Source organism: Megalobrama amblycephala, linkage group LG16 (assembly GCF_018812025.1).
Source record: "Megalobrama amblycephala isolate DHTTF-2021 linkage group LG16, ASM1881202v1, whole genome shotgun sequence".
In the NCBI taxonomy this organism is placed as follows: Eukaryota; Metazoa; Chordata; class Actinopteri; order Cypriniformes; family Xenocyprididae; genus Megalobrama; species Megalobrama amblycephala.
This window is the reverse complement of record NC_063059.1, coordinates 42,226,622-42,246,019: the sequence shown is the minus strand read 5'-3', so window position 1 is coordinate 42,246,019 and position 19,398 is coordinate 42,226,622. Positions and strand designations below refer to the sequence as shown.

Sequence of the window (19,398 nt, the reverse complement as noted above, 5' to 3'; positions counted from 1 at the left end):
AACATTTAATTAATCTCAATGAATTTTAAAAAATCAAGTTGAATGAATGATTCAATGACTCATTCATAAAGGCTTCACTTGTTTCATTACTGGACAAGTCAGCGTTTTTGAACAAATCTCTTGAATGAATGATTCAAGGACTCACTAACAAAGACTTCATTTATTTCATTACTGGATGAGTCAGCGTTTTTGAACAAATCTCTTGAATGAATGATTCAATGACTTACTTATAAAAACTTCATTTGTTTCATTACTGGATGAGTCAGCGTTTTTGAACAAATCTCTTGAATGAATGATTCAATGACTCACTAATAAAGACTTCACTTGTTTCATTACTGGACGAGTCAGCGTGTTTGAACAAATCTCTTGAATGAACGATTCAATGACTCACTTATAAAGACTTCATTTGTTTCATTACTGGATGAGTCAGCGTTTTTGAACAAATCTCTTGAATGAATGATTCAATGACTCACTAATAAAGACTTCACTTATTTCATTACTGGACGAGTCAGCGTGTTTGAACAAATCTCTTGAATGAATGATTCAATGACTTACTTATAAAAACTTCATTTGTTTCATTACTGGATGAGTCAGCGTTTTTGAACAAATCTCTTGAATGAATGATTCAATGACTCACTAATAAAGACTTCACTTGTTTCATTACTGGACGAGTCAGCGTGTTTGAACAAATCTCTTGAATGAACGATTCAATGACTCACTTATAAAGACTTCACTTATTTCATTACTGGACGAGTCAGTGTGTATGAACAAATCTCTTGAATGAATGATTCAATGACTTACTCATAAAAACTTCATTTGTTTCATTACTGGATGAGTCAGCGTTTTTGAACAAATCTCTTGAATGAATGATTCAATGACTCACTAATAAAGACTTCACTTATTTATTACTAGAGAGTCAGCGCTTTTGAACAAATCTCTTAAATGAATGATTCAAAGACTCACTTAGCCACTAAACATTGGACGTCGGATAGACGTGCAGATCATGTCTATATAGGTCTCGACGGTCAATGACCATTTCTGAACATCTATTCGACGTCCAAACTAGGTCCACTATTTGGACGTCCAACCATGACCCAAATTGGACTTCATCTTGACGTTCAACATTTGATCTTGAACTGGGTCATTTTTTTGGAAGTCATTTGAACGTCTATAACAGGTGCAGGAAATTTACATGACTAATATGTAATATTTGTTTTATAGGGCCTATCAACATGATTAATACATGAAGAGTTCAGATGCAAAAGCCTCTAAGTGCCATCTGAAATTTTCTTCTATAATGATCATTTTTATCAAGCTTGTATATTTAAGTTTAATAATTTCACTTAAATGGCAATGCAAATTACCTATTAATTGTCAAAAAGTACTTAACTAGACTGGCTTTATAAAAATTATCATTCTAGAAGAATTACAGATGGCACTTAGAGGCTTTTGCATCTGAACTCCTCACATACAGATTATTTATAAACAAACACGATTTATTATGTGAATGCCTATTTATTTATTCAGGCCATGTTTTTTTTTTTTTTTACATTTTCCTGTTTTTCTTTTAACTGGTTTATTTAAAGTAGCCTAATCAAGTTATTTCTTTATGCATACATGTATTTTTGCATGTATCTGTTTATTTATTTAGAAATGCAATTTGTGGGAAATTATAGTTCAGAAAATAATTTCATGGTAGCATATATTAGGCCTATCCTCCTTATTTCTAATTTAAAAAGAACCAACAGCAGCTAAAGGACAGACGAGGACAACTCTTTATCAAGGGCTTTGGATTTCAACCAAAGAGACAAAAAACAGTCAACATCACTCTGATTGGTCGAGGCAGCACATCATCATAACCCAACCAGTAAACGGCACTCTGATTGGCCGAGGCAACACGACAGCCATTTCGCGTGAGTGTTCAATCATTGCAAAATGACGGCACAGCTTTTCAGCCTGCATCGCTACATTTATTTTTGAATAAAGATGAAAATGGTGATATTGAATTGTGATTTATTTGTATTTGTATAACTGTAGTGTTGTATGTAGTCCCATGTTTCCAGAGGGTGGAGGACATGTTTTCTGTGCCAGTTAGCTTTGTTTGGCTCAACTTCTAGTTTCAACAGGAAATGCATTACACTTTCATATGCATCTCCAGTTATCACCTGCTGCTGAGACAATCAAATGGAGTTTTTGCAAAATTATCTAGTCCCATTTCAGAAGGTGGCATACTGTTCCAGATCATTCTGCAAAAACTCCATTTGATTGTCTCAGAAGCAGGTGATAACTGAAGATGTATACGAAGGTGTAATGCATTTCCTGTTGAAACTAGAAGTTGAGCCAAACAAAGTTAACTGGCACAGAAAACATGTCCTCCACCCTCTGGAAACATGGGACCACAGTTATAGAAGTTATAAAAACGACGTCCAAAATAAGTCTAAATTTGATGTTGAAAAGACGTCCACAAACGACCACATTTGGAATATAAATAGCCCTTACACATAGGTCTCACGGATGTCAACATTAGACGTGCGGAAGACGTCGAAAAAAGACGTCACCTGGCGTTACAAAACAAACCCTTCAATGGACCGAATTTAGACGTCCAAAAATGACATGAAAAAGACGTCACTCCGACGTCACATTGCACAGTGGGTATAAAGACAACTTGTTTCATTACTCGATGAGTCAGCGTTTTTGAACAAGTCTCTTGAATGAATGATTCAATGACTCACTAATAAAGACTTCACTTGTTTCTTTACTGGACGAGGCTTCATCTTTATTTGAAGCCTCAAGTTACTCATGTTAATCATTGCTATTTAGGAATAAGATCACATTGGTGTCTGAATCGAGATTGCAATCTTTTAACGATTAATTGTGCTGCTCTAATAAAAGCACTGTTGGATGGAAACCTGGCTGATGTCAAAAGGTCAGTCTGTACAGTGTTTTCTGGTGTTTTGTAAGTCAAGACTATGGTTAGGGATTTGAAAGCAGAATAAAATAATAAAATCTAGCTTTGCAGAGGAAAGCACCACTCACACTCTCTACAGACAACGAAGACATGTTTTGTCTGTTTCTCAGCAGCCGGTCAGCATTCAGTGTCCCTCCTAATGGCCATCTGACATCCCAGTCTTCCTCTCTGGCGCTGATAGACAGATGGAGAAGGGAAAGTAGTCCTGTAGCTCTGGGTGTCTGTCAGCAGAGGCTGGAGTGTCACGTAACCACACATTTACCCTAAAAGAGAGAGTATCGCTCCTCAAGAACAGCTGGTTGGGCGACATGGCTGTGCTAAACCGCTGATTAAATGAATTTCCGCAGCTATTTCCATCTGCTCAGAGTTTCATCTTGATGAAACAATCTCGTTTTCTCAACATGATTTATGACATATCTGTCTTTTTTATCATTTCATTTTTCCCTGAGATCCAATAATGTCTTTATAGCAAACAACATACTTTAGTTTTTCATTACCATTTTCCTCTTTGCAAGCACATGTGATTGTTTGTCTAATGCACTGCAAGTATGTTATCCTATTCTAGGCCTACTTTTTATTTTAGTATCATACTATCATAGTTTTTTGCTATTTTAAAGGTTCCTAATTTTGTTTTGGTTTCTACTACAACAGGTTTACATGAATCAAAGGTCAAAAAATGCTTTAATTTTCTCATAATATCCACTGCAGCATCAGCTCTTTTTTTTCAAAACAACTTGGCTAAAATTACTGGTTTGAAAGACGATCTGCTCTGCTCTGATTGGTCAGACAGCCCAATCTGTTGTGATTGGTTGTGATACCTACAGGTTGTTATTCAGAGGAGCAAGTAAGCCCAAATACTACCCCATCTTCAGTGGATAAGCGTTTTGCAAAAGATTTGAGAAGCAATCATCAGTAAAATGACAGGAACAGAAAGTTATTCTGCTGTTGTATTGCTGTGGTAATTTTAACCACTGACTCTTCACATTCTCATCCTTTGGAAGTGTTTACAAAGAGAATTTGCTTTCACACACAGTGCAGAAAACAGCAACATGAACAGCATGAACCAAACTCTTCGAGTCTCAGCTACAACTACAGTGTTTGAGGGCGGGGCAAAGAAGATGCTATTCAGCCAATGAAGACCATAGGGGGGCATTATGCAAATTTGTTACATTGATGACCGGAATACATTCATAAACAGTTATATTACACACAAAGTTATTGTGTTTTTGTCATTTTTATTTGTTTTCTTTCTAATAATTTCTTTAAGTTTTAGTTTCAGTCGTTTTACAGCTAAACAAAAATTACAAATATTGCCTTGGCAACTAGCTGAAATAAAATACGTTTTATCTGATTTAATATTTAAATCTTATTTCAATTAATGATTTTAGTTTAGTTTTAGTTAACGCTAATAACCCTGTTGCTGTAGTGTGCATACTTGTGTATCAAACCTCTGTAGAGGTACACTAAAGAGTTTAGTGTCCAAAAGTTATTTAGTTTTAAAAATTCGTACCAGATATTGTTTTGGTCTGTGTTCACATATTAATGGACTGTTTTATTTCCATGCTCTATAATTTGTGCCATTCATTTGTGTATGTATTCATACATGTCTTTATGGAGAGTTTACAAACCATTACACATTTTCAGACAGTAGAGTTTGATAGATTTGTTGTAAATCCCTGTTATCAGTGTTTTCTGCCTGTGTGTAGCTGATAATCGGATGCTTTGCTGAACCTGTTATCATTCTGACAAGCTATGAAAGAAATGTTGCCTACAGCTCTTCCCTGTGCGTCTTCAAATTACTCAATCTGTCCGTTGAATCCTCTGAAGTGTGATTGTGATTTGTTGACGTGTCATGCTGTTGCTCCTGGAATCCTTCTGGCCACAGTGGAATAATGTTTTACTAACAAAAGTGTGCTGTTTTTTGTATTTGTACAATGGCACTACCACATTTTTTAATTGTACGCACCAATACCACAGTATTATCTTAAGCATTAAGCATCATGATGGAGCAACAATTTGAAGTTCAATTTGAATTTGAAGTAGAATCTCTCCAATGTCTTGTAAAATGTATTATATAATCAATAAACTTCAATAAAAATCAAGAAAAATACATATTGTATGACTATATTTCTGGCATTAGTCACTTATATTCAGTGCTGATTATATGTAATGCAAAATGTAAGAACATGTAATTAGTTTTAAAATACTCATAATCAGATTGCAGATTGATTACATGTTACTCATACAATGGCACAATGTTTTTTGTGTGTTTTCATTTTAAAAATATTTATTGTAATTTACATGTTAATTAAATATTAGCTTTATCAAATTATAAACCCCCTGCAGTTCCTTCACAAATCCCAGCTTGAGAAATCCTGACATAACATATAATGTTTAATGCAATTCATGTTGCTGATAATGAGAAATGGAATATATTCTCTCGTTGTATGTTTATAGGTTCATTGTATGTTCATTTCATTTGGGTACAGACATGCACATAGAACTATAACAAAACAATTCACTGTGAAACATCCAGAAAAAAAAAAAAAAAATCACATGTGATCAAGCTTATAAAAAAGTACCTGTGTTTGTCCAGATGGAGGCGCTGTTGCTACACAGCAGATGCAGGCAGCATGTGGCAGCAGGGAGGGGCCATTCGTCTGGGCGAGATGACCTTGATAAAGCCAAGTGTGAATGAGGAGGAGGCAGAAAGGAGGGGGAGCCTGCGGTGAGAGACATAATCCAGCTCAGAATTGAACATATCGATTCAGAGAGAGAGAGAGAGAGAGGGATAGTAGAGCTTGTGTTTTAGTCAATGGAAACATGATTCTCTTCCGTATAACGCCACACCCAAGTCAGGATGCTCATTCAGCCTCCTGCATCATTATTCTCTAGATTTGACTATGAACATCGTAACATCAAAATAAAGCCTCTAGATATTCATATTTCACACATGCATGCTGTTACTGCTCTGACTATGATAATCAATGTGCACAACCTTTCAAAGCAATATTGTTAATAAACACAGAGGGGAATCCAGTAAGAATGAATCGTGCACATCAGGTAACTGGAAAAACCGCCCCAACATTAGTGCAGAACACAAGATGCAATTAACTAAGCTAGATGGATACACCCACCAGCAACCAACAGCACTGCAACTTCATGAACTTCATCACTTCACTTTATCAGAGTGGACAGCAAGCCAAATTAGCTAACCTAATACCCTAATGATTATACAGGTGCTGGTCATATAATTAGAATATCATCAAAAAGTTGATTTATTTCACTAATTCATTCAAAAAGTGAAACTTGTATATTATATTCATTCATTACACACAGACCGATATATTTCAAATGTTTATTTCTTTTAATTTTGATGATTATAACGGACAACTAAGGAAAATCCCAAATTCAGTATCTCAGAAAATTAGAATATTACTTAAGACCAATACAAAGAAAGGATTTTTAGAAATCTTGGCCAACTGAAAAGTATGAACATGAAAAGTATGAGCATGTACAGCACTCAATACTTAGTTGGGGCTCCTTTTGCCTGAATTACTGCAGCAATGCGGCGTGGCATGGAGTCGATCAGTCTGTGGCACTGCTCAGGTGTTATGAGAGCCCAGGTTGCTCTGTGGAAACTTTACACTGGACCTCAAGCAACGTGGATTGTGTGCCTCTCCTCTCTTCCTCCAGACTCTGGGACCCTGATTTCCAAAGGAAATGCAAAATTTACTTTCATCAGAGAACATAACTTTGGACCACTCAGCAGCAGTCCAGTCCTTTTTGCCTTTAGCCCAGGTGAGATGCTTCTGACGCTGTCTGTTGTTCAAAAGTGGCTTGACACAAGGAATGCGACAGCTGAAACCCATGTCTTGCATACGTCTGTGCGTAGTGGTTCTTGAAGCACTGACTCCAGCTGCAGTCCGCTCTTTGTGAATCTCCCCCACATTTTTGAATGGGTTTAGACTCACAATCCTCTCCAGGGTGCGGTTATCCCTATTGCTTGTACACTTTTTTCTACCACATCTTTTCCTTCCCTTCGCCTCTCTATTAATGTGCTTGGACACAGAGCTCTGTGAACAGCCAGCCACTTTTGCAATGACCTTTTGTGTCTTGCCCTCCTTGTGCAAGGTGTCAATGGTCGTCTTTTGGACAACTGTCAAGTCAGCAGTCTTCCCCATGATTGTGTAGCCTACAGAACTAGACTGAGAGACCATTTAAAGGCCTTTGCAGGTGTTTTGAGTTAATTAGCTGATTAGAGTGTGGCACCAGGTGTCTTCAATATTGAACCTTTTCACAATATTCTAATTTTCTGAGATACTGAATTTGGGATTTTCCTTAGTTGTCAGTTATAATCATCAAAATTAAAAGAAATAAACATTTGAAATATATCAGTCTGTGTGTAATGAATGAATATAATATACAAGTTTCACTTTTTGAATGGAATTGGTGAAATAAATAAACTTTTTGATGGTATTCTAATTATATGACCAGCACCTGTATAGGCAAACAAACTCGTTAAATAATACATAAATGGGCTACATGTAAGAATTTTCATGACAGTGATGACAAAACAACAGTTCAGAAATCATCTGATCGTAGCGATGTGGATATGTTTGCACCAGCTCTGTGATTCAGCGGCATCATGTCGACAGATGAGGTCATTAAAATTACACTGTTATGATAGTTTGATTATAAAGTATATTTGAGACTAGACTATATAGATCTGGCTATGTGAGACTATAGTTTGAATTTTCTTTGCATGACACATTGATGTTACAGTACAGAATGGCCTTTATGTCATTATCCTGAACATTGTATAAGCATTTGTTCATTTCATATGCCATTGAACGAAAGAGAGGTTCTCGGGAGCTCTTGTAAATGTCACATCCTTTGGATTTTTCCTGCAAAAACGCCCCCTTCACATAAAAATCAGTCTACAGGCTTTCATAGAAAACCTAGGAAGTCTGGGAAGGTCTCGTTTTTTAAGTTTCGTTACAAGCTGTTCACACATTGGCAATAAAAAAGTGATTAATATATGAAAATGCTAACATATATATCCCCTTTAAATTAAGACAGTAAATGTCTGACAAAGGTTGCAGAACATCTCAGTAAATATTGGTTATTTTTCTGTAATGTATATATTGAACTTATTAATAAGCTGCATTTTTAAGTTGAAGATGTAATAAAAGATCTTGCAAATGTAACTGGACTGCAGTGCACCAAAAAGACACGCCATCACCGGTTATAGCACCTTTGCTGGAGGATCATTGGGGGTGTCGAGGGTAATTAGGTACGTCGGACACAGTCCATTGATTAGACTTAATGACTGACACCGAATGACATTCCAGTAATCAGCCCAGGAACCTTCCGGTAACCTCCGAGGCCGGCGCTCTAAGTGCTGAGTCTGTGTTCTCTCTCCTCCAGGCTTCTATTCTCCAGCTCTCTATTTGATTTGCTCCTGCTGAACTTTAACACAGTTCGCCTTTCTAGAGAGAAGCAGGGAGCTGAACTCTCAGGAATTATGTGTGTGAAGACATTGATTTTTCTAACTCTTATTCAAGTGAGAAACCAAAAAATATTTCAGTTATTCTATTCACATGGGTGAATGTAACAGAACAATGGAGGGCAGAAACTAAACATCTCAGACTTAACAAGTCTTAACAAGACATTAGCATAGGGCGGTTATCAGGAAAAGACATTTGCTGCATCTCAAAATGTGCAGAGCTAATGTCTACATTAACAGACCAAAATAAATGAGAGAATCTTAAGTATATTATACAATAATTCCTAAGCAATCTTGCAAAAAAATAATTAAAAACTAAACAGTAACATTTCAATCTTACAAAATATTATTTTTTTTCTATTAAGTATAATTAAATATTATAAGTATATTAAATGATTTTTTATTATTTTAATGCATTCCTTGAGATTCACTTATAATGTTAAAATTTTCTGCAGAAAAAACAACAACAATTACAGTATATATGAGGAAAAACAACCTTCATTCTGACTCTCTGTCTGAAATGAACTGTTTTTAAGGTGCGGCTCCTTTAAGACTTGTCAGTAAGCGGACACTGTTGTAATAACAGAAACAGTATCAGCGACAACTCACCATTGAAAATATTTTCCATATAAAACCATCATTTACATAAAAAGCATTATGAAATAATTTACTTACGATTTGTGATGCAGCTGCTGTCAGATCCAATACAGTCGACTGCTTAATCTGTCAACAAAAGTTTCTTTGTGAACTCTCCATTAAACTGTGCCTCATTTACATAATAAAATGCTCCGAACAAACATATAATCCTCCAACGTGATCCAGTGACACCATTAAAATAAACCTTTATAACCTAAATAATCCTTCTGAAGTCTGTACAGAGACACAAACCAGCTGTGGACACGTCAAAGCCAATGTTCTTTCACTCTTCCATTTGTCCTGTATTAACAGACTAAAGCACATGGAGCATGTCAGAAACCGAATGCACATCTGTATACTGTATCGTTGTAGACGCCGTCAGTCATTATAATGACTTCAGAAACCGAACGCACATCTGTATACTGTATCGGCGTAGACGCCGTCAGTCATTATAATGACTTCAGAAACCGAACGCACATCTGTATACTGTATCAGCGTAGACGGCGTCAGTGATTATAATGACTTCAGAAACCGAACGCACATCTGTATACTGTATCGGCGTAGACGGCGTCAGTGATTATAATGGCTTCAGAAACTGAACACATCTGTATACTGTATCGGCGTAGACGGCGTCAGTGATTATAATGACTTCAGAAACCGAACGCACATCTGTATACTGTATCGGCGTAGACGCCGTCAGTCATTATAATGACTTCAGAAACCGAACGCACATCTGTATACTGTATCAGCGTAGACGGCGTCAGTGATTATAATGACTTCAGAAACCGAACGCACATCTGTATACTGTATCAGCGTAGACGGCGTCAGTGATTATAATGGCTTCAGAAACTGAACACATCTGTATACTGTATCGGCGTAGACGGCGTCAGTCATTATAATGACTTCAGAAACCGAACGCACATCTGTATACCGTATCAGCGTAGACGGCGTCAGTCATTATAATGACTTCAGAAACCGAACGCACATCTGTATACTGTATCAGCATAGACGGCGTCAGTGATTATAATGGCTTCAGAAACTGAACACATCTGTATACTGTATCGGCGTAGACAGCGTCAATCATTATAATGGCTTCAGAAACTGAACGCACATCTGTATACTGTATCAGCGTAGACGGCGTCAGTGATGATAATGGCTTCAGAAACTGAACACATCTGTATACTGTATCGGTGTAGACGGCGTCAGTGATGATAATGGCTTCAGAAACTGAACACATCTGTATACTGTATCGGTGTAGACAGCGTCAATCATTATAATGACTTCAGAAACTGAACGCACATCTGTATACTGTATCGGCGTAGACAGCGTCAATCATTATAATGACTTCAGAAACCGAACGCACATCTGTATACTGTATCGGCGTAGACAGCGTCAATCATTATAATGACTTCAGAAACCGAACGCACATCTGTATACTGTATCGGCGTAGACAGCGTCAATCATTATAATGGCTTCAGAAACTGAACGCACATCTGTATACTGTATCGGTGTAGACGGCGTCAGTGATTATAATGGCTTCAGAAACTGAACACATCTGTATACTGTATCGGCGTAGACAGCGTCAATCATTATAATGACTTCAGAAACCGAACGCACATCTGTATACCGTATCGGCGTAGACAGCGTCAATCATTATAATGACTTCAGAAACCGAACGCACATCTGTATACTGTATCAGCGTAGACGGCGTCAGTGATTATAATGACTTCAGAAACCGAACGCACATCTGTATACTGTATCGGCGTAGACGGCGTCAGTGATTATAATGGCTTCAGAAACTGAACACATCTGTATACTGTATCGGCGTAGACGGCGTCAGTCATTATAATGACTTCAGAAACCGAACGCACATCTGTATACTGTATCAGCGTAGACGGCGTCAGTGATTATAATGGCTTCAGAAACTGAACACATCTGTATACTGTATCGGCGTAGACAGCGTCAATCATTATAATGACTTCAGAAACTGAACACATCTGTATACTGTATCAGCGTAGACGGCGTCAGTGATTATAATGACTTCAGAAACTGAACGCACATCTGTATACCGTATCAGCGTAGACGGCGTCAGTGATTATAATGACTTCAGAAACTGAACGCACATCTGTATACTGTATCGGTGTAGACGGCGTCAGTGATTATAATGGCTTCAGAAACCGAACGCACATCTGTATACTGTATCGGCGTAGACGGCGTCAGTGATTATAATGACTTCAGAAACCGAACGCACATCTGTATACTGTATCGGCGTAGACGGCGTCAGTCATTATAATGACTTCAGAAACTGAACACATCTGTATACTGTATCGGCGTAGACGGCGTCAGTGATTATAATGACTTCAGAAACTGAACGCACATCTGTATACTGTATCGGCGTAGACGGCGTCAGTCATTATAATGACTTCAGAAACTGAACACATCTGTATACTGTATCGGCGTAGACGGCGTCAGTGATTATAATGACTTCAGAAACCGAACGCACATCTGTATACTGTATCGGCGTAGACGGCGTCAGTCATTATAATGACTTCAGAAACTGAACGCACATCTGTATACTGTATCGGCGTAGACGGCGTCAGTGATTATAATGACTTCAGAAACTGAACGCACATCTGTATACTGTATCGGCGTAGACAGCGTCAATCATTATAATGACTTCAGAAACTGAACGCACATCTGTATACTGTATCGGTGTAGACGGCGTCAGTGATTATAATGACTTCAGAAACTGAACACATCTGTATACTGTATCGGTGTAGACGGCGTCAGTGATTATAATGACTTCAGAAACTGAACGCACATCTGTATACTGTATCGGCGTAGACAGCGTCAATCATTATAATGACTTCAGAAACTGAACGCACATCTGTATACTGTATCGGTGTAGACGGCGTCAGTGATTATAATGACTTCAGAAACTGAACACATCTGTATACTGTATCGGTGTAGACGGCGTCAGTGATTATAATGACTTCAGAAACTGAACACATCTGTATACTGTATCAGCGTAGACAGCGTCTATTTGCTTTTGATGTGATGCTCACATCCAGTGTAGGCAAATGTCAGCCTTTAAGAGACTGAGCGCAAGTGGGCGGGGCCTATGGTCTGATGATGTATAACTATCCATCAATGTCATATGCAAATGTATTTGCCCGTGTGTCGTCACAGATCCTGCAATATCAAAACGAGTTGTTTTTGGAGCTTGATTAAATAAATGCTTTTTTTCATAATGAGGAGGATGTTTTAAGCTCTGAAACTTGCAGGATGTTTTAATGGTACAAAAACCTCTTATATGTCAAAAGATCAAGGCAAATGGAATTCTCAAGTCATGACCCCTTTGATTATATTTACGTACATTTACATTTATTCATTTAGCTGACAATTTTATCCAAATTGACTTACAAATGAAGAATCGTATAAATGATTAATCTTTAAGATGAAAACTATTTGCAAATAATATTTTAGTATTATTGAGTATATTGTATTTGTTTTTTTTTTTTTATTTTAATTATATGATGAGCATTGAAAGGTGTGTTCAGAATGATTGAATCGTGAAGTTGCAATGCTGTTGGTTGCAATTGCAATGCCTGATTTGCACAATTCATTTCTATCACATACCAACAGTGAAAAGAATTCTGGCTGAAATCTGTAGGAAGCTCATCTGGCTTTGGAACATTGTTTGTGATCATTGTGGAGCCTCAAGACCGCTGTCAGAGGAGAAAAAAGAAGAATGAAAGAAACAGAGGCAAGAAGAGAGAGCAGTACATACTAACTGCCAGCAAGCGTTTGTTTACCTGCCGCCAGGCTGCTCTGATCCGTCCGCTGTGGTTCTTCTGTGCCAGACCCAGACAGCAGCGGGCAAACAGATGCCAAACTGCTTCTACAACAAACAGATCAAACACACACGGGCACCTCACTGGCTGGAGCATTCACAGTATTCAGACTGATCAGGATAAACCTGAGTGAGAGTGTTTATATACACCAAGGCTGTAATCGTGTCTAGAACATTATATTTTGAATATCATTAAGATTTAAAGAAAGGATTTAAAGGTGCAGTAAGTGATTTCTGAGAAATGCTGTTGAAACTGAATCGGACCGAGTACCAAAACACACTTGTAGCCAATCAGCAGTAAGGGGCGTGTCCGCTCATTAAGGGGGGAGGTGCCTGTGTTGTATAGCATGTTAGTACATTTGGGGCGGAGCTATCATCATAGTTGGAAACAAAACTTGGTGACAAAACTGGGTCCACATACAGTGCGGATGGCGTAAATTTCTTCACTAAAACACTATGCGCAATGCCCAATTGTTTAATACATTTTATCGGGACTTATTCTACCATAATGAGTGTTGCAGTTTCTCCCATTCATATAATGTAAGTTTACCATTTTTGTATATCTAAAGTCTATGACTATTCATTAGAATGATTATTAAAACTTTATAGTAATAGTTATGTGTGAAAGGCCATATAATTGTATGTCTATTATACTGAAAATATCTCCAATCACGTTCCATGTTTTGTCACATTTAACTAGGACTGACATAAAACCTGTATAGCGAAATTTGACAGTCACTGGATATTACTGTTGGTCATTTCTATCGTGAAACAGTAGTTGTCAAATATTAAACGTTGAACTACTTTAATTATATCTTACCTCACACTCTTTTGCTGATAAAACTGAAGCGTTTTGCTTGAACTAGCGTTCGGCTTCTGTGTGGTAAAGCCCCGTCTACTTTCATTTGATTGGCTTCGCAATCATTTTGACATTGACAACCGCCATTTTTGTCATTGAAACAACATAATAAGTTACTGTCTGACTTTGATCGTCACAAAAAGATTTCCAAGGAGCTGTGTGACCTCATTTCTCTGATAAATTTGGGAACAGCCCCATTTTTACACATAATGTCCTGCATTATACTGGGATGCTGTTTTTAGTCTTATCTTGCGGTATTATGAACAAAACTACAAGCTGTCAACACTGACATCAGGGTCAGCAAAACACTAGATTTGACCTGATTTTAAACTGGTCTAGTTTCTGTTTTTCTCATTCACACTAGGAAAAACAGCCTAAAGAGAGACACTTTAACAGGCAAAACATTAGCATAACCTTGACGAAAGTTTTTTTGGATGAAACTTGTGTTTCTGAGTGATTGTTGTAACTAAAACAGGATAAAACAACTCGACAATATTTTCTCCTGTGCCCTGAATTTTTGATCGTGGTCATTGGTCACCCTAGACAGAAAACTTAATGGCTGTGTCTCCAAAAGCAGTGATCTGACTCTCGGCCTAATGTCTACATTGGCAGCGGTCCACAAACAGCATCCTAATGGAAATGGAGCCTGATTGTGTCTGATTTGAGACGCTCTTTATAGGCAGCAGCTTCAGTAACGCTCACTCATGCAACAAACCAACAGAGAGACTCGAGTGGATTCATACATTAGTATGTGACTAAAGCTCTTAGAATAAAAGGTTCTATTTAGAACCCTAGGGTTCTTGACTGAGTGTTAAAAAGCCCTATAGGGTTCTACATTATGGGAAATATCTTGCTTTCATGTTTAAGGGGTTATTTCAATCTTTTTCTAGTGATAAAGTATGTTCCGTAATATTCAGAACACATTGTGTCATGTTCCGTATTATCCATGCTCTCCTTCCTGTTGAGTCATTCCTGCTGTGACGAACCTTTTCAGCTGAACATGTTTGTGTTGTAATTGAAAGAAGTATTTCAGGTGCAGCAACATGTGCTCAGACAAAAGAGAAATGAGTTAAAATGTACCTTGTTTATTGTCATAGAAGAAATCTAAGTTATATGATTTAAAGTTTTAAATGTTTTAGGACATAGACATGAACATTTTGGAATAGCATATTAACATAATCCTCATACTATTTCTGCAGTATGTAATATGCATGCAAAGCATGTGAATTTTCTTCATGCATGCAAAAGCAGAATTACAGAATTTTTAATAATCATTTTAATTTTCCAAAATGATAACTGAACGGCATTTGCATGCAATGAAGGCATGATTGCATTATTGCCTAATATTTCACCTTCTCTCTCTCCCTTTTTTCAATGAACGTATCAATTAATTCATCTTTAATTCTCCAGTCGCTTCATACCAGAGCATTCATGCTGAAACCTGAACTGAATGAGGAATGACACACAGTTCTGTGGTGTTGAGTTCAGAAGGGCAGAGCTAAATCGGGCTCCTGTTTGGGGAAGGAGGCGGGTTGGTTCGGCACTGTCATTTTCTCAAAGTGAATCACGTGAGGAAACAGAAGTGACCCAGAATTGGAGGACAGGAGGAATTTGTCTGGTCGTACCGCCTGAGATAAAAGGTCCAGAGCAAAGATGGACCTGTATTCTGCAAACATAATCACTGCTGACTGCAGATCAACAACATCACATGCATCAGTTCATTTTTTCCTTTAATTATTCTGATAGAAATGAATTAATTCCACTGTTAAAAACATTTCAAAGCCAAAAAGGGTAGATAATAATTAATGCAAAATTGAATTACTTGAATATAAAACCAAAAATTAGCATACCTGATGGAAACATCAATTCTGCCATTAAAACACATCACCCTTCAGCAGCTCTCTGTAAAATACAAGTAATGGTGTTTGAGTGAATTTTGCATAATGGGCATGTAAAATGGGAACATTGAAATTATGGTAAAACACAAAACATTTTTCAAAAAGTTACTTTTACAGTTCCAAATTTTCCAATAACTGAGATAAATCATTCCAAAAACTAGGCCTATAAACAGTCGTCATTTAGACAAAACATTATTAACTATTTGTCGATGTCATATGCAAATGTATTCGGCTGCGTGACGTCACAGATCTCGCAATATCAGAATGAGCCATTTTTGGAGCTTGATTAAATAAATGCTTTGTTGATAAGAAGGAAGATGTTTTAAGATTATATGTCAAAACACAAATTTGCTTTCTCATGTCATGACCCATTTAATAAAAACTGTAATAGTAGACTATATCAGTGATACTAAAGCAACACTGCTTGTCAGCTGGTCAGATGCCCCTATTCATGTAAATTAGATGGTTTTTGTTTTATGACTTCAGTTTGTCCATTATGAAAAGAAATACTCATGCAGGAACTCATAAATCACTATATTTCCTGTTACACAGCAGAATAGCTGTCGGTGTGAAAGCTCAATGCACAACTGCTGTTGCTGTTACTCATTCCCTGTGTGTGTGTGTGTGTGTGTGTGATATGAGTTCATGTCTCTTGGCTTAGAATCTCATCCATGCTGTGGCTTTCTGAGTGTGTGTATCTGTGTGAGTTTTGTAAGTGTGAGTGTGTGTGTGTGTCATGCTGATAAAAAGGCACGTGCACGATCCTCGGGGGTTTGAGGACCCATCACTAACGGTACCACACGGAGTCGTTGCCATGGAGACCCTTCCACCTGTGCGTGTGTAAGCATAATCTCTGTCAGCACTTCAGCAGCGCCCACACAGGTAAAAGTGTGAGCGCACGTGTGCATATTCAAAAAGTTGAAATCTGTAATCTATACCTTATTTTGCAACATGCAAAGCTTTACCGTTACTCTGCAAAATGTCTCGGGCGAAATCCAGTCATTGCATAGGAATCTGCACTTGAGGGCAAAAAAATGTCCCATGCAGATTTCGCTCGTGTTCAAGTTGGTTACACACTGAATGTATTTCCTGAAGTAAATGTAAAGTGTTACGTGACATTAAGCTGTTTTATTGACATCTTTTCGCATTTGAAAGAGATTACATGAGTCATGATTTACTTCAGTAAGTTTTCCTGTTTCTTTTTACATACCTGCTAATGTTTTTCGTGCTATAACTAGTAGTACAGCATCTTCACGTTCAAACTTGTTTCCTCAGCGTTCTCTAGCACTGACACTAGCTATGTTTCCATCCACCTATTTTTGTGTGCATTTTCAGATATTGCATAAAAAAAATGCTGGATGGAAATGCCAAAATGCACATAAATTCTAAAAATGCGCATAGAAAACGTACGCGCTCAATGTAGTCGGATAAACGTTTTATCCGATAAGAATACATGCGTATAAACTATGATGATGGAAACACATTTACCAAATAAATTCCTCAATGCACATAAAAAACGATGTGACTTATGCGATAAGATGGCATAAATGGACCAACCAAATGTTGTTTTGGTTGTACTGAAAGGCCTGACCAAAGTCTGCCATCAAAGTGTTCAGTAGAATTACCTTTAAATGTCTTACACGACTGCGTTCACAAACAGCAGGCATCTGCCTCCGAAAGCAAGATAACTTTATTGCATTTCTTCTGTATACGTACTTTGTTATATACAAAATTATACGCTTCTCCTACTGCAGCAACTTCCATTTTTCTTAGTGATATTTAGCGTCAGTTTATCAGAAAGTGATGATTTTGTTCTCTTCGGCTCACTGAATGGAAACTACGCTTTGTTCGCAAATGTTTTATGTGATATTCCAATTTTGCGCACAAGTTAAATTTGCAACTTTGGATGGAAACATAACTACTGACACCGGAATCCGGATACTGCTAGTTAATCGGTAGAGAATTGTGATTGGATGGTTGTTTTGTTCTACAAAATCTAGTATGACGCTATTGGCTACCTTTAATTAGGCTATTCTTCTCATGTGACCGAAGATTATTAATTGCTCTATCACTCAGCAATGAAGAAATTTTAGGAAAGAAGAAACATGGGACAAATCTTTTCTTTTTCTTTTTTTTCATAATGAGTCGGTACACTAAAAGTAGAGCTAAAATAAGGGACTGTCCAAGGAAAAACAGGACGTCTGTTCACCTAGGTAAAGAGGTTAGGGGAACATACTGGGAAGGTTAGGGGAACGTTCTCCAAACCAACAGGGAATGTTCTATTTGCATAAAGAAAACTTTCCTGGCTAACCAAAAGAGAATGTTAGGATGCTGGTTCTGGGAAATGTTAGCTTGCGTTTTGTTCTGTTTTTCTTCTTTTGAGAGGTGATCTAAATATTTGTAACTTGACACAGATGGAAAATTGACAGGCCTGTGCTGCATTTCTATGGATGTTTTGCCATCCAGGTCATGTGACTGAAAACTAGCACACCGCACACAGAATATGATGACAAACACCAGTTTGCAATATAAAGCAGCATAACTTGCTGTTGTTGTAAAGCTAAAATACCTGGAAGTGGATGGCATCGGAAGCCTCGCACATTAAAGTTACAAACGAAGGTTAAAAATAAGATGGATAGATAAGTTCATGTTTCTGATTATGCAAAAAAGCCCACAACATTCCTGTGCGACTCACACGGGGCCAGACGTCTCATCGCTCATGTGAAATTAACTTGCACGAGTCGTTTCTCCAAAACATCTGTGACGAGCGGTTAACCAATCACTCGCTTTGACAGAGCAATTTGATCAAGCAAATTTTGTGTGCGCTAAATGATGAAGTAAATAAGATGTTAGAAACGGAGAGCTGCACTTCCACAACTCTGTAAACAACTCTGACAGATCGTTCATTCTGGGATGGGATCTTTTTGCAATTTGTGCTAAACTGTCTCTTATTTACCGCCATATGCTCCGGTAATAAGCAGGATTTGAGTCTGGAAAAACTTGAAAGATTAAAGATGCCATATAATGAGAAATCAATTTCAAATAAGAGAGATAAAAACTCTTTTACTCTTGCACTCCAGATGATTTGTTGAAACTAAACTTTCACAAGGCTCTGATGCTGGATGAATGCATTAGCATTTATTATATTTTGCGTTGGGATGGCATCTACAATGTGTAAAAATGCTTTCTAGGTATAGGCAGCTCAGTTTGTTTAGGAAAAGAGCTCATGTCTTTCTGTCTCTGCTGTTGCACGAACTTCACTCCTACAACAACACATGAATAATGGAGGCATGTGATTCTGCATTTGTGCTGATATTTGTCACCATCCAGAATGGCACATTAATCACCACATGAAATATGAAGCCCAAAGTCTTAATAAACTCTTGTAAATAACTTTTGCACACTGTGTATGCAGTCTGTAAGATCTAAAAATATCAGTGAATGATGTTCGGAAGATATCTTAATAAGACGGATTTGAGACGGGTGAAACGCAAATCTTTTTATTACTCTAAGTTGATGTATTTCTGAGTGAATTTACATTACAGGCAGAAAATTACAGTAGACTAATTTTCACGCTGCACGGTCATGTGTTGACAGCTGTCCGGATGTCGATTCAGTGCCGTTCATTAACTTGCAGGTCACTGTTAGACAGACTTGTACTTTTCTTTCTGCTTA

The 19,398-nt window shown here is 37.6% G+C and overlaps 1 long non-coding RNA gene across 2 annotated transcripts; it reads right to left on the bottom strand.

Moving 5' to 3' along the window:
- Positions 1-12,751: 12,751 nt before the first annotated feature.
- Positions 12,752-17,485, bottom strand: LOC125248151. 2 transcript variants are annotated; one of them, XR_007180257.1, is made up of 4 exons: positions 17,349-17,485; positions 15,676-15,727; positions 12,929-13,014; positions 12,752-12,841 (listed from the first exon to the last, which is right to left on the bottom strand). It is a non-coding gene; the product is annotated as an uncharacterized LOC125248151 (long non-coding RNA). The 2 variants fall into 2 exon arrangements; XR_007180256.1 differs by lacking the exons at positions 12,752-12,841; positions 12,929-13,014 and adding an exon at positions 14,956-15,513.
- Positions 17,486-19,398: the final 1,913 nt, after the last annotated feature.